Genomic DNA, 14,124 nt, shown 5'->3' with positions numbered 1-14,124 from the left:
TCAATTCTCATTCGAATATGATTTTAAAATAAAGCATAATATGAAACTTCAGATACGACACATGGATTGATATTTACTCGGTAGGTGATGCTATAATATAATGTATACTCTTCATTTGTATCTTTTATGTATTTACTTTATTTTTTTATAGACAACATTAATAATCAATTTATTTTATTTTATTATTATAGTACTCATTTTGATTGATGATAAAATTTAAGTTAAGTATTTTTTTTTAATACTTATTAGAAAATATCCGTATGATCTTGAGTGAAAACTATTAAAGTAAGGGATTTCCAAGCTATAATTATCTCTTATATACTTATTTAGTACGATATATGTATTGTCGATATTATTAATTAGATATTACTTTATACTTATTAATTACTAGTTACTATTTTATTAGTCAGTTCTGACTATTTTGTTTACTTACTGACACTGTGAGTGTTCGTATGTATTAAATTTAAATATAAAATAACTGTTGGAGGTAATCATATGTATTTTTTCAAAACCTATCATTTCCAGTAATAATAGTATAATACATTTTACAGCAAATCAAAATAAAAAAACCTTTAAAATGTGATCAAATAGATATTATTATTTAATTTAACAAACATTTTCATTCTCTAATAGTAAATATTAGATTTTTAAAAGTTACACTTATCTTATCTCTTAACTTGTTCGACCCGAACGAACTGTTTGCAATAGAAAATTACTAAATATTCTTAAAAAAAAAATGGTTTTGGGAAATAACACGTTCTGCATATTATAAAAACACCTCTAAGAACAAACATTTTGTAAGATTTGTTTATAATATCTAATAAATTTCTTTAGAACTCAAATGTAGATGTCGTCAACTACACCGGTGCTATTTGGAAAAAAGGCGTGTCTTTCAATCCTTGAGTAATCTCAATTTACTTTTCTTTTATTGATAGAGGCATACATATGTATATGTTTAAAATTGCATAAATTATTAAATTCTGTTTCACAATTAAATATGATTTATATTCCGTGAGATAAAAATCTAGTTGTCTAGTTGTATAATATAATATTTTATATAAATATAACTTTATATTAAGTATTGAAATACATATCAAACGGTAAGAGAAAATTAAGTTTATTCAAGGACCTACAAATTTGTGTAGCATTTATTAAAAATTTAAATAAGTACTAATTATATTTTGTATTTTTTAACTTTTCTGTTTGGAATTTTTATTGTCGCCTCATGCAATTATATATTATTGAAAGCAAAATTTTGTTAAATAATATTAAAAAAAAAATTGTTGAGGCTTTTTATCATTTTTTTTTTAACTTCAACTATTTTTATTAACTTTTTACATTAAATAATTATTTAAAGTGATTTTTATTGTAATCTAACAATGTCGTCTCACGGTATTCACAATTCAATATAATATTTAATTAATCATTATAAGTAAAAAATAATTTACTTAATAACTATTATTATAGCTCATCAATTATTAATCAGCAAGAAAATTAAAAATCCTACGAGGTTTGTAATAAAGAGAAATTCGTTTACGAAAAAGAAAAATAAGCAAATAATCAAACCTAGTCAAGTATGTATTTAATATAGGTATTTGCAAACAAAAATACCACCTACATCATAATTGAATGATAAATGTACCCAAAATATACTGAAAAAAACTATTAGACAATCCAGAACGAAGATAATCAATATTAAAAATCACATTTATATGGATAACTTAAATTAGTACCAAAGCTTTAAAATCACAAACTTCTACATACATTTCTAAAGCATTAAAGGAAAAAAAGGAAATTGACTTTTAATCTTATTAACACTATGAATAAAAATTTTTTAAGTAAATTCTAAACAAAAAAACTAAAATACAAATATAATGATAATTGATTAATTTGTGTTTCTACTCATAAATAGCTCAATAAATTCCTTGCGGACTATTTTCGAGCATCCTATTAATTTTATGTTCCATTTCGATATTAAGCTAATATTTTATTATCTTACAATCAAACAATGTATAGGGCTAGTCCGCTTGAATAAAGTTGTGATATATTATATTGGATGCAAAATCAGATTTTACACACAATAGAAAAGGGCAGATTACCTATAAGAAATCAAATTTATCTAGCTTCATATCACACGTTATACAAGAAAATGATCAGTACCTATCATGTTTCACTGTTTCAACCTATACCTATTAACGATTAACCGGTATTTTATGTCAACACATTCAAGCCCCTCAAGGAATATACAAAGTAAACTATTTTCATCAGAAATATTTCATTTATATAATATGAATAATACATTTATTTTTTTAACATCAGTATTTTCAATTTCGAATATTTTTAAATAGGTATCGACCAAAAAATTATGTTGATAATATTATTTTGTAAAACATATAAAAATATACCAAGTGTTTGTCTTGTTTATGACTTGGTTATGTAGACTCAATCTTGGTATTGATTTTATTGCTATCTAATATCTATAGTAGGTACCAAACCTATCGCGTAGTATTGTCTATCTTGTCCATTGTGGTCTTGCTACTCATTATTAGTTTTATTTTATATGAATAATTATATAATAAATCATACTGCAGTACTATCACGATTAGTATAGCATTCTGTGCTCGCCATAAAAAAAAGCTTTACTATGGAGCGTACTTATTAGTGGCTACAGACTTAGAAATACAATAACAAAAAACATATCGAAAACATAATCAAAATACCTATAATCTATTCATAGCGTATAATCAATCAATTTTAGTTTTAAAGTACCTATTTTTTTTTATTATTAATAAAACAGTAGTTAGGTTATTATGTATTAAATTTACATGAATTTAATAAAAATGTTTTCTTACAAAAATTCGTAATAATACGAGTAAAAAACAATATTATATTAGGTAGGTATGCAATGTATACATAGTGTTATATTTTTATAAAAACCTGTTTGTCATTGTGTGTTGCTTATACCAGCTTATTCTGAAGATTCCGAACGATCAGCCTAGTATACCTTTAAAGTATGAATATTAGTCTGGAGATAAATTTGTCCCCCCTCACTCCAAACGAGAAATGACATTGTAATAGTGTATAGGTATCGTCACTGCAATTTATTGTTTTAAAACTAGCATAAATTATAATATAGACGATACCTATTGCAAGTATTCGATGACAATATATTATAATGACGTGGAATTAAATTACCAATCTGTATAAGTTGAAAGTATATAAATATAAAAACAAATTTGCATATTATGCATTATGTGTGATACTATTATTACGCATTCGCTGTTGTGCAGAAGCTTTACAAAAGAGACAAAAGCATCCGTACAATATTGTATAAATATAATTACAATGGTATAAATATATATATTATAGGTAACTTCTTTATGTACTATTCAGGGTATCTCGCTGATTTGTCCTCGACGTATCCGCCACCTACTAATTATTAACATTAATTATATGTATATACCTATAGTATATACATTATACACATACTCTCAACAGCCACCTCCTACCTATCATTTCAGACTTAATGTAACCGTTTAAATATCTAACGGAAATCACTACCAATTCAATACTTTTAAAATATTTACTTATACGTCAATGCAGTAGGTACATTAGCTAAATTAAACCTACAAATTCACTATTTAAAAAGTTATTTCATTTTGAAGTTTATAATTAGACAAAATAAATGAGAATACGATGAGTATATTAAGTAAAAATAATATAATGTTTATCAATTCATCATAATAATATTCAATATGTTATAATATATACTACGTAGTACCCATCGCATATAAATCAGATGGTTTTTTTTTGTGTACAGCACTATGACGACAAACAGCGTGACAGTCACCCTGTGTGACTGTATATTATATTGTGCACGTACAATAATGCATATACAAATATGCATTATTTGTAAGTACCTCGTGACCGTGTAGCCGTTTTCGTTTCGGTTTGACCAAATTTAGCAATAAAAGATCAACGGTCGAAGGGGGACGGACCACGTATAGGTGCTTATGTCTCAGACTATGGTATTATGCTATATTATATCTATATCTGCATATACGATGCGGTCGTTCTTGCGATGACTGAGAGATCGTTTCGCGTGGGACCGACCGGGCGTGGGCCCAACGACGAACGTTTTGCACATGCATCCGTTTGCGGTGGTAAAGCCGCGGGGCGGGCAAACTTTTCCGTTTCAGTTATACCCGTGCTCCTGTCGAACAAACACCGCTTTCACGGGTGTACTCTAAATACATAATATATCATTCACATATTCTACGGTATATATTTGTATTATACTCGCCAATAGGTAAGTACATATATTTTATAATCACATTTGTATTAAACTATATTGGTACTTATACACATATTAAGGACCTATATATACTATCTATTTTTTTTTATTGCACAAATAACTTACAATTTATTTAGTGGAACACGTATACAAAAAATATCATTACCATATATGGGTACTATCTTCTATTTTAATGCAATATCGTACAATAGACAAATACTTAATTTTATGTATTATACCTAGCTAATTATTCAATAATTTATTGTAAGTAAATAACATTCGAACTTCATCGTTTAACACAACAACTCTTCATGAAAATATATGTATTAATATATATCTTATGCTTAATGCGAGTTTCAATAATTTTCTAAGATAAGCAGTCTAATACCACCTGTTTTAAGAGATGTATTTTTATTTAGTAATAGTAATAAAATAAATTTAATGCTATTAGGATTAGGTATGTAAAGCATCGAGTATCACTTATTAATAATTAACTACTTGAAAGTATATAATAATTAATAATACAAACGATATATTATTATTTAGGTACCTACATCATACTGTGTATCACAGTTCATATTTATCACACGTGATACACGTTTAGCATAGGTACTCACTACGTATATTATACATAGTTATATTATAAATTAAAAAGCTTTTTATTTAATATGAAATTATAAAGAGTAATTTAAAATATATAACGATCTATAGGGACTCTAAAAATTCTAATCGATGTTTAAATATTCCAATAGGTATACAATTTCAACCTATATTTTTATATTATATATTTAATATTTAGTTTCAAAAATTCATAATTACCGCTTATATACATCTTTAGCTTAGTTATAAAAAATCATGATTTTAAACGAAGTATTTATAGATATTCAATTGACTTTCGACTTTCGAGGAGATTAAGAATAAGTATTCTAAAATTAAAATAATATTATTAATATTATGACTGCAGCTCTTACGATATTTAATTCGTGTATAAAAATATAAAATATCTATCAATAATACACTTATTGTTTTAAGGATTTAAAAGTTGTTGAATTAATTTTAGTATTATGATACTGTAACTTATTGTATAACTACTAAAACAAAATAATGCAATTATTTTCACTCAATTACCTAGATTTACTTCAATTTGTATTTAAACAATCTTATTAAAAAAGATAAATCATAACGTCTAAACACACAAGACATGATCTAAAACTAAAAGTGCCTAAAGGAGGCTGTTTATGGCGTCAATTACCCATCCCTAAAAAAACTATGTAAAATATTAAATTAAAACTTTCATTTATTGAAGACATCCATCCCCCCAAAAAAATGTATTATGCGTATCATATGTCACACGCAATCCATTTAAAATAAAACACAAAAAATTCGCACGCAAAACATGTTAATATTTTGTGTAAATATTTAACAAGTAAAAGGGGTCTATACATTTATGAATAGACTGTATTAGATAAACACGTGCTACATATTATACTATGTATAGAGAGGTAAAAAAGAAAACATCGAATTATTATTATTATTATTATTATTCGAAAGTATAGGTGACCATAAAATGTAGATTATATATAGCTGATTGTACGTATAAAAAACATCACGTTCACACTATTTTTGGACTTTTTCTTCGATCCATGAGACCATGTCACCCTATTAGATTATTATTTATTACGGCTTAAATCAACAAATATTATTGATTGGCACATTCACACAGTTCCTAATAGAATTAATCGATGTATTGTGCACGCGTTAAAAGTACTTTAGTAACGTCAAGGTCTAATAAATAAATAGTTTATTATATATACCTAATTTTTCGAGAATAGTGTAGAATTTATATAGATAATAATAAATGGTTTAGTAATAAGTAATAACAATAATAATAAAAACCACAATAAGTATTGCCGAAAAAAAAGACCATAGTAATAATAATAATATTAATAATACAAGAGGGTTTGACCAAAAATGGTTATATCAAGGAAAACGCGTGTATACGAAACGGCCCACTTACGATGGCCCGTCCCACGTAAACTTTATGTAGGTACCGTAACCCGTGTGCTGTACATTGTAAACCGCGTACTTATACAATAATAATAATATATACGTATATACTATATTGAAATAATTCGAACGCGTTTCCGATTCCGATATAAAAGAAAAACGCCAATTCCCCTTCTGTTATCCTCTCTCTAACACGATGGCGCCCAACCGTTCTCCTTCTTTATCGCTCTTCTGATCCTTTTTTACATGGCCAACGCTAACACCTTCGCACTGACATTACTGCTGCTGCAGCAACCTTAAGTTAACCGCCCCCGTGATTCAAATGTCCCAATTGAGCGTGTACGCGACACTGACTCATATAATATATAAAATACATTATATATAATATATACATAGGATTATATATACATGCAATAATGTAATTGGCACATCGCATATATATTGCTACTAATATACACAGTTTATATACCTTTATATTATTATTTATTATGTAGAAAAAAGGACAAATTATACCGCATAGATATTTAAAATATATTGTATTTTGATTATGCAAGTGTTTTTGGGGAAAATTATTGGTAGTAATGAGGAACAACCACAAAACTATCGAGAAGTAAATTTTAAAGCATTTATGTTATTTTCACAAGTTCTAACTTCTAAGTACCCGATTATTATCCGATTCAGGTAATAACATTACCTCAATATATAATAAGCCATCACGTGTATCTTGTTGTACTGTACCTAAGCTATTTATATGCAATATGGCCTGGATAATAATGCACTTACTAATATATATTACAAACAATAATCATATAAATATTATATATATATATATATACTCGTATACTACGATAAATAATTATGATAAAAATTACATAATGTAGATGTAAATTTATTGTCATTATTCATTGTAAGCTTTAAATAATATTTGGCATATATTGTCCATATTAATAGTATATGATGTCATCTTCAGTCAACGTCTTTTATAATACAACATGGTTAACCTACTATGACGTTTATACGTTTGTAAATAAAATTACCAATTAAATAAAATATATATAATTGTATATTTGCACTTAAAATAAAGTACATAAGTATAACAATTTAATATTCTTTTTTCTTTTGTGTTTTACGAGTATATTTTATTATTTTCAAAAGAAGAGCCATAAAATACGAAATTATAAAATTAGATACCTAAGTAGATAAGTATATCAGAGGAAATATACTGTATAACTATGATATTTTCATCAATCATCGCATAACATCGACAAATTATTAATTATATTTATTATACATTTATACTTATGTCTTATATTCTAGTCATTTATATAAGAATTAATTTCATCGTTTAAATTAAATTTAACTGTATAATAAATTAATATTAAAATTCGTATACAATAAAGTAGCGAACAAAATTATAAAACAACGTTTTATACCATACACGATTAAATTGTTTACAGGACAAATAACAATCAAAACTTTGTTTGATTTACAAATAATATGTTCCTTTCACACAAATTGTACACTATTTTAATTTACACGTACTCATATTCTATATTTTAACAATGATTACATACCTATGAAATTTAAAAAAAAAATAAACAATCAACACAACTTCCTTTGTGTACCTACGTATAAAATACAAATAGTTACATCAGTATAACAAATAGAAAATTCATATAACAATAATAATTTATACTATTATTTATTTTATTTTTTATTGGTCATTAACAAATTTAGCAGTTTAAACCATTCATATAAATACGTATATTATATTATATATTATTCATTATTATGTACAATGGAATAGATTACTTAACTATAATCATTAAATTTGTTTACACAGTTGGGTATTTTAATTAAAATATTAATATTACTTATTATTTATTAAATATGATTTTAAAAAAAAATGTCTTAAATGTACAATAATATTATTATATATTATGTATAAATGTATAAGTATATAATAATTAATATCGTATTTTAAACTTAAACCGTAAAAGTATGTTATTATTTAGTTACCTATCTAAAAAAATGACTAATCGCGCCTTGCAATGTAACATAAAAGTTGTCAACAAAAATTTACGAACAATGTGAATCAAGCGTTATTACACGACAATCATATCTTCTTTCATATACGAGTAGAGTTTATACTTTATAATAACAAAATATTTTAAAAATTTATTTAAAAAATAATTCTAATTTAATTTGTCTAAAACCCAAATATATCTTGAGAACAAGTATCAAAATTGACTAGTTCACGACAAATAAATTCATAGCCCATGCTGCAGAGTGCAGGACTATTATTTGGACGTTTGGGCGCTGCGGTTTGATTCCTTCAATTTCCCACTTCCTTTTATTGCAATTTAATTAAAAATCATAACTTCATTTCACATCAAACGTTACACATTCATACTATGTTCAATGTCAGAGGTGGATCAAGCATAAGTAATAATGGGAGGGGGGTTATTATAGTTTTATCTACATTATTAAATGCAGCTAGTACAGAATTTCTAATTGATAACTTAATACTACCTACTATCTACTTAGTACTTAGTTAACAAATTCAGAGTTTGCATATCATTTCAATTAACCCTTTCACTCATAATTCCCATTGATCAATGACCATTGTACCTACACTATTAAATCTAAATTTTTTTGTGAGTAATAGGGTTCAAAAAAAAAAAAAATTAGTTAAGATTTCTGTCAGTTAGGACTGAGAAAAAGATAAAGGTCTGTACAAATTTTAGATTAAATATTAGCTCTAAACTCTATTAATAGACGTCTTCAATATCTAATTTACCAATACTGCATGACAGCGTATTACTTAATTATTATATAATATATACTATATACAATGACGTATATAAGTGTAATACTTATTATGTATGCTATTGCTAATTAGTAATTAGTAAAAACACAATAAGCCAAAGCACTTCAGTTATAATCGTAATGTATTTTTTTTTTTATGAAAGACTACATTTAAGTATATTATTACAGATAATATAATAAGTAATTTTGATCAATAGTATTGAAAGGATTTAACGACAATAATAAAATATCATAAAATATTCCACTAGTTGTTTATAAGAAACTTGTTTGTTGTAACCAAATGTTTTTTCTTCTTAAATTTATACATTAACTATTGCATTGTAATTTTTATTTTTATAATACAGTATAATATTACGTCTATCGTAATTACGTTTGAAGAATAATTTTTGTATGATTAACGTAACAATAGAATTTAATCTAAACTATATTATCACATCATCTGATTGCTAATTACATATTCATCATATTTTATATTATTATAATAATTAGTCATAAGTGATTTTAATTTGCATAAAAATTACTTAGTCTAAAATAAAATTTTTTAATACACATAATATTATATATATTTTTAAAGTGGTGCTCAGTTATATAACGTTTCAAAATTCATATCTATAAATAATTTAACCTGTAGCTATTAAGTATATAATATATTCATTATAGGTAGTTTAATTAAGTTATCAGTATATTATTTTAGATATTTTCTAATGCATTACCAATATCATATTATATTATGCTAGGGCATATATTTATAATAAGATATAAATATTCTGTTTTAAGATATTTAATATTTTTTAGTAATTTTTTTTTTTTGTGATGAGGATAATTGTACATTGTACATATATATTAAAATATAGTACATATGGTAGTTGCGATGAACTTTCAGTTGACGTCGAGATTTATAAACTAGTTAATAATTTAATTAATGATTATAAAAGCTATACATAAATTTATATATTTAGAGCTATTATAGATTTATTTAATATAATATTTTCAACATTTTTTAGTTTATCATTTGTATAATATTTCCCACGAAACCACGTGACCCTTTTATACATTGTTACCTACTCTGACAAAACGAAAATCACTTCTACTCCATTATCCTTGTTCTATAATTTTTAATTATATCACTATAAAACACCATTTCAACTATAAATTATAAAAATAAATTTCAATTTACAAAACATTATATAGATATGAATGATAGATTGATATAAATTATAACAATTAATGTTTAAATAGGCATGTAAAACACCCCAGACCTAAATAACAAAGAATAAATGTATGAAGTGTCAGCTAAGGATGTACTTTTAATTATTTACATAATATTTTATAGATGATCATTAAATTATTTTATTGGTGGTTTTGACATTATCAACTACGTTACTTATTACTAATAAGTTATAAGTAAACATTTTCAGTATGATAAAACAAACGAATTTACACCTTACATCTGCCGATATATGTTGCATGAAATATATTTTTTTTCATCAAATAAAGTTATAAAGATAATGAATATTACGTGGTATACAATATTATAATATATAAATATTTAATACTTAATTATTAAAATATGCTATCTGATGTATTGATGTCGTGTATGATTCTATAAAAAATAATGATTAATTAATATTATAGATACATACTATTTTAGTTTCCTGCTTAATATATGTTGAATTAATATTATATTGAATAATATATTTTAGTTTTAGCATTGATTATAAACAGACTATATTATATAGTTATATAAGGTAATCAATAGTTTTATTAAACCAAACAGAGCATAATTGTATGTTTATTAATTAATTATTTTAGTAGGATTTTTTTTATTTTTTGTTTTTTTTTCCTATGATTACAATTCATGATGAATAAATGTTTTGAATAATATGTAAAATTTAGTATAATATAATATAATATATAGAGTCATATAATTAATTATGAAACATTAAACATTTATAAATAATCAATAAAAATTATGTATTTTTACCTCGATATTTTTTTTAACTATTAACTAGGGGAAATAAATTATTGTTTAATTTAAATCCCGAAATTTTAATAATTTGTAACTTTTTTTAGTTTGATTGCGTTTATAAATCTCTGTAATGAATGATTAGCTAAGTATAATCATTAATCATCTTCGTTTCTTTTTTCTTCTTTTCATTTATGCATTAATTTAAAGCTGATTTTCGGAAAGTATAGTATCTATACTTAAAGATAATACGAAGTAATTAGATTTTTATGCTATTTAAAACATACCCTGTTTGTACCACAACTTCTGTTTTTCAAATGAAAATCACATTTTTTTTTTTTGTAAATTATTAAGTAGACAACTTTTTTGAAAGTTTTAGAAATTCAAACTAGCAGTTTTCTAATTATTGCAGCACTTTTCTAAAGATAATAGTTCATAATAATTAAATTTAAAAAATATAATCAAGTATTATAATTTAATTGTAATACCTAGGTTAGGTTAGGTATAAATAAGCCTAAACCTACGAAAAAGTATTTTCATATTACATGTTTTACTTAAAATTATCAAATCATAACAATAATAGGTATACAGCTCTTTTCATGCTTATATGATATAATTTTATTTTTATACTACATCTAATTGCAAAGAAACTGTTGCAGATTCTATACAAATAGAAATGATATACATATTTATATTATTATATCATTATAACAGCATACATTATATTTGTACTTACTGTTAGATTATTACTATTTACTATTATATAATATATTCAAATAAATTATGTAAACTAGAAATATATAAATTTCATTCAATTATGATATACAGCAGATATATAAAGTAAAAAAAAAATATTTTTCGGAGTGTTTCGATATATAAAAATTTAAATTTGGGCGTGATGTAGTTTTTGAGTTATACATATTTAAAATTTAGTTAAGCGAAGTAGTATACTATAGTATGTCAAAATTTTTCGGGGTATCCCAGCACCTACATGCACACCACTCACCAATATTTTGAATACATATAAAATATAAAATATAAAAGACATTTCAAAAATATTTATAAGTTTTAAAATGAGCATTATTCGATAAAATGAATCAACCAATATAGTTAAATATTTGTTAGGAGTTGTTTAGAACGTGCGCGTAAGCAAGGAGCTGATTTTCAGTGGCTTTATTTCTATAGTAATTAGGATTACGAGTAGTGACGTGAGCTCGTTCACGTACTTGAACTAAAATGTATGAATTGATAATATAAAGACACATACTTAAATATAACTATTTGCAGCAACAGACAAACGAAAATCATTTGTCAATAATCTGCAGAACTTTTGTGTAAACACTTATACATAAACACCTAATCTGTTTATACCTACTTAACTTTACAGCTACCTGTACTACATCAAAACCTATATATTCGACAACTACGAATAGGTCTTAAAAAATGTGTCGTAATCTAGTTGGTAGGGTAAGAAAAAAATTAAAATATTTGAGCTCTGCAAAAATTGAATCTAATGTTTTATTCGTCATTTTACAATAATTTCAATGAGTGTATAATAGATTAATAGGTAGATACATAGTTTTGGATTCGAAATGATATATTTATGTAAATAACAAAATAGAACAAATATAAGTATGCCATCAGACCGTACACAGTTTATCGTGTACCTAAGTATCCATATTCTCTACCCTGTTATATATAAATACAATAATATTATTACACACTATCGTCTAGCGCAAAAATAGCGCTCTCCAAAACGACACTGGAAGTATCTGGTTTGAATGGAACGATAGTCTGTGAACAGTCTGAACGCAAATCGCGTGACTACTAACAGTGATATTTAGCCGGATGGTACGGACCTTAACGTTGTACACATAGGTACACGCGTACGATTATAACGTGTATATATGCCTAATTCGTATACTGAAAAAACTGCTTGTCAAAAGGCAAAAGTTCGAGTTTTATCTTTTTTTTATTTAGTCGCTCAATGAAGGTAAAGGTCATTTGCGAATTAGGTCAAATACCTTTGTCTGACATGACAACGATTTGACGAAAATCACTGTAAAAACACGCGACCGCCAAAACAAAGATTTAATGTGAGTAGGTGTATTATATATATCTAATATATAAGCATTGAGTATAAACGTGTATACTGTATAATAATATTATATGTTTATTATATTATATTTATTCAAGTAGGTGATTTATTACAGATGAAGTTTTATAATCGTCAATCAGTTACCTACACAAATAATATTTTATGGCTAGATTCGCAGCTACAACCAAATCATTTATATTTGTTTGCATAGAATTTTCTATATATTGTAAGAATGATAGTGACCGTCATCATGGACTATAAGATCACGCATATTAATCCTAAATATCTCTACTTGCGAAACTGTTAGATCTGCGTGATAATGAAACGATGAGGACGAGTGTCGTATTCAAAACTTTTGTACTAGACAGAGGGACCGAGGGGGTATTACTGGAACATGAATTAGGTATGTACAAAAAAATAAGCGTTTTACATGCAAATCTCAGATGTATACATTATACATAGTTATGACGCACGTGGATTGTTGTATTATGACAGACTATCTATTATATAGATAGATACTGAGTATACTTTAATAATTTAATTTAAGTTATAAATCAGTACGCATAAATTATGAGTATTTGACATTGTGACAGATACTATTATATAATCTATTGTGATATTTTATATTGAGTAATCACTAAAATAACATTACAAGTTAAAGCTTAAAAAAAAGTACTTTATTGATGAAAATTACAGTCTAAAATTTGTAATATAATAAAAGTGTATTGATAGTGAAAATAATCCAGTATACAATTGCAAAATATTTGAATTACATTTTTAAAATATAGATAAACACTCGGCATTACAGTGCTTTCAACCGTCGTATAAAAACATGGAGATCCCCTTCTACTGCAACCGATCATTCCTGTAATAATGGGCCGGGCAATCTGAAGTTGATTTAATTCCTTTCGAAGAACGCTGAATACTCAA

The 14,124-nt window shown here is 25.3% G+C and overlaps 1 protein-coding gene across 2 annotated transcripts in view; it reads left to right on the top strand.

The window, feature by feature from the left end:
• Positions 1-4,143: 4,143 nt before the first annotated feature.
• LOC114126506 (outer dense fiber protein 3) overlaps positions 4,144-14,124 on the top strand; it is a 23,673-nt gene continuing 13,692 nt past the window's right edge. For both annotated transcript variants that reach the window (XM_027990574.2, XM_027990502.2), the window contains exon 1: positions 4,144-4,309. The gene's annotated coding sequence lies outside the window, so the exon portion shown is untranslated. The remainder of the gene's footprint in view (positions 4,310-14,124) is intronic.

The sequence above is a fragment of the Aphis gossypii genome, chromosome 1 (assembly GCF_020184175.1).
Source record: "Aphis gossypii isolate Hap1 chromosome 1, ASM2018417v2, whole genome shotgun sequence".
In the NCBI taxonomy this organism is placed as follows: Eukaryota; Metazoa; Arthropoda; class Insecta; order Hemiptera; family Aphididae; genus Aphis; species Aphis gossypii.
Note: the sequence above shows the minus strand (reverse complement) of the source record. Positions and strands in the feature narration are given on the sequence as shown.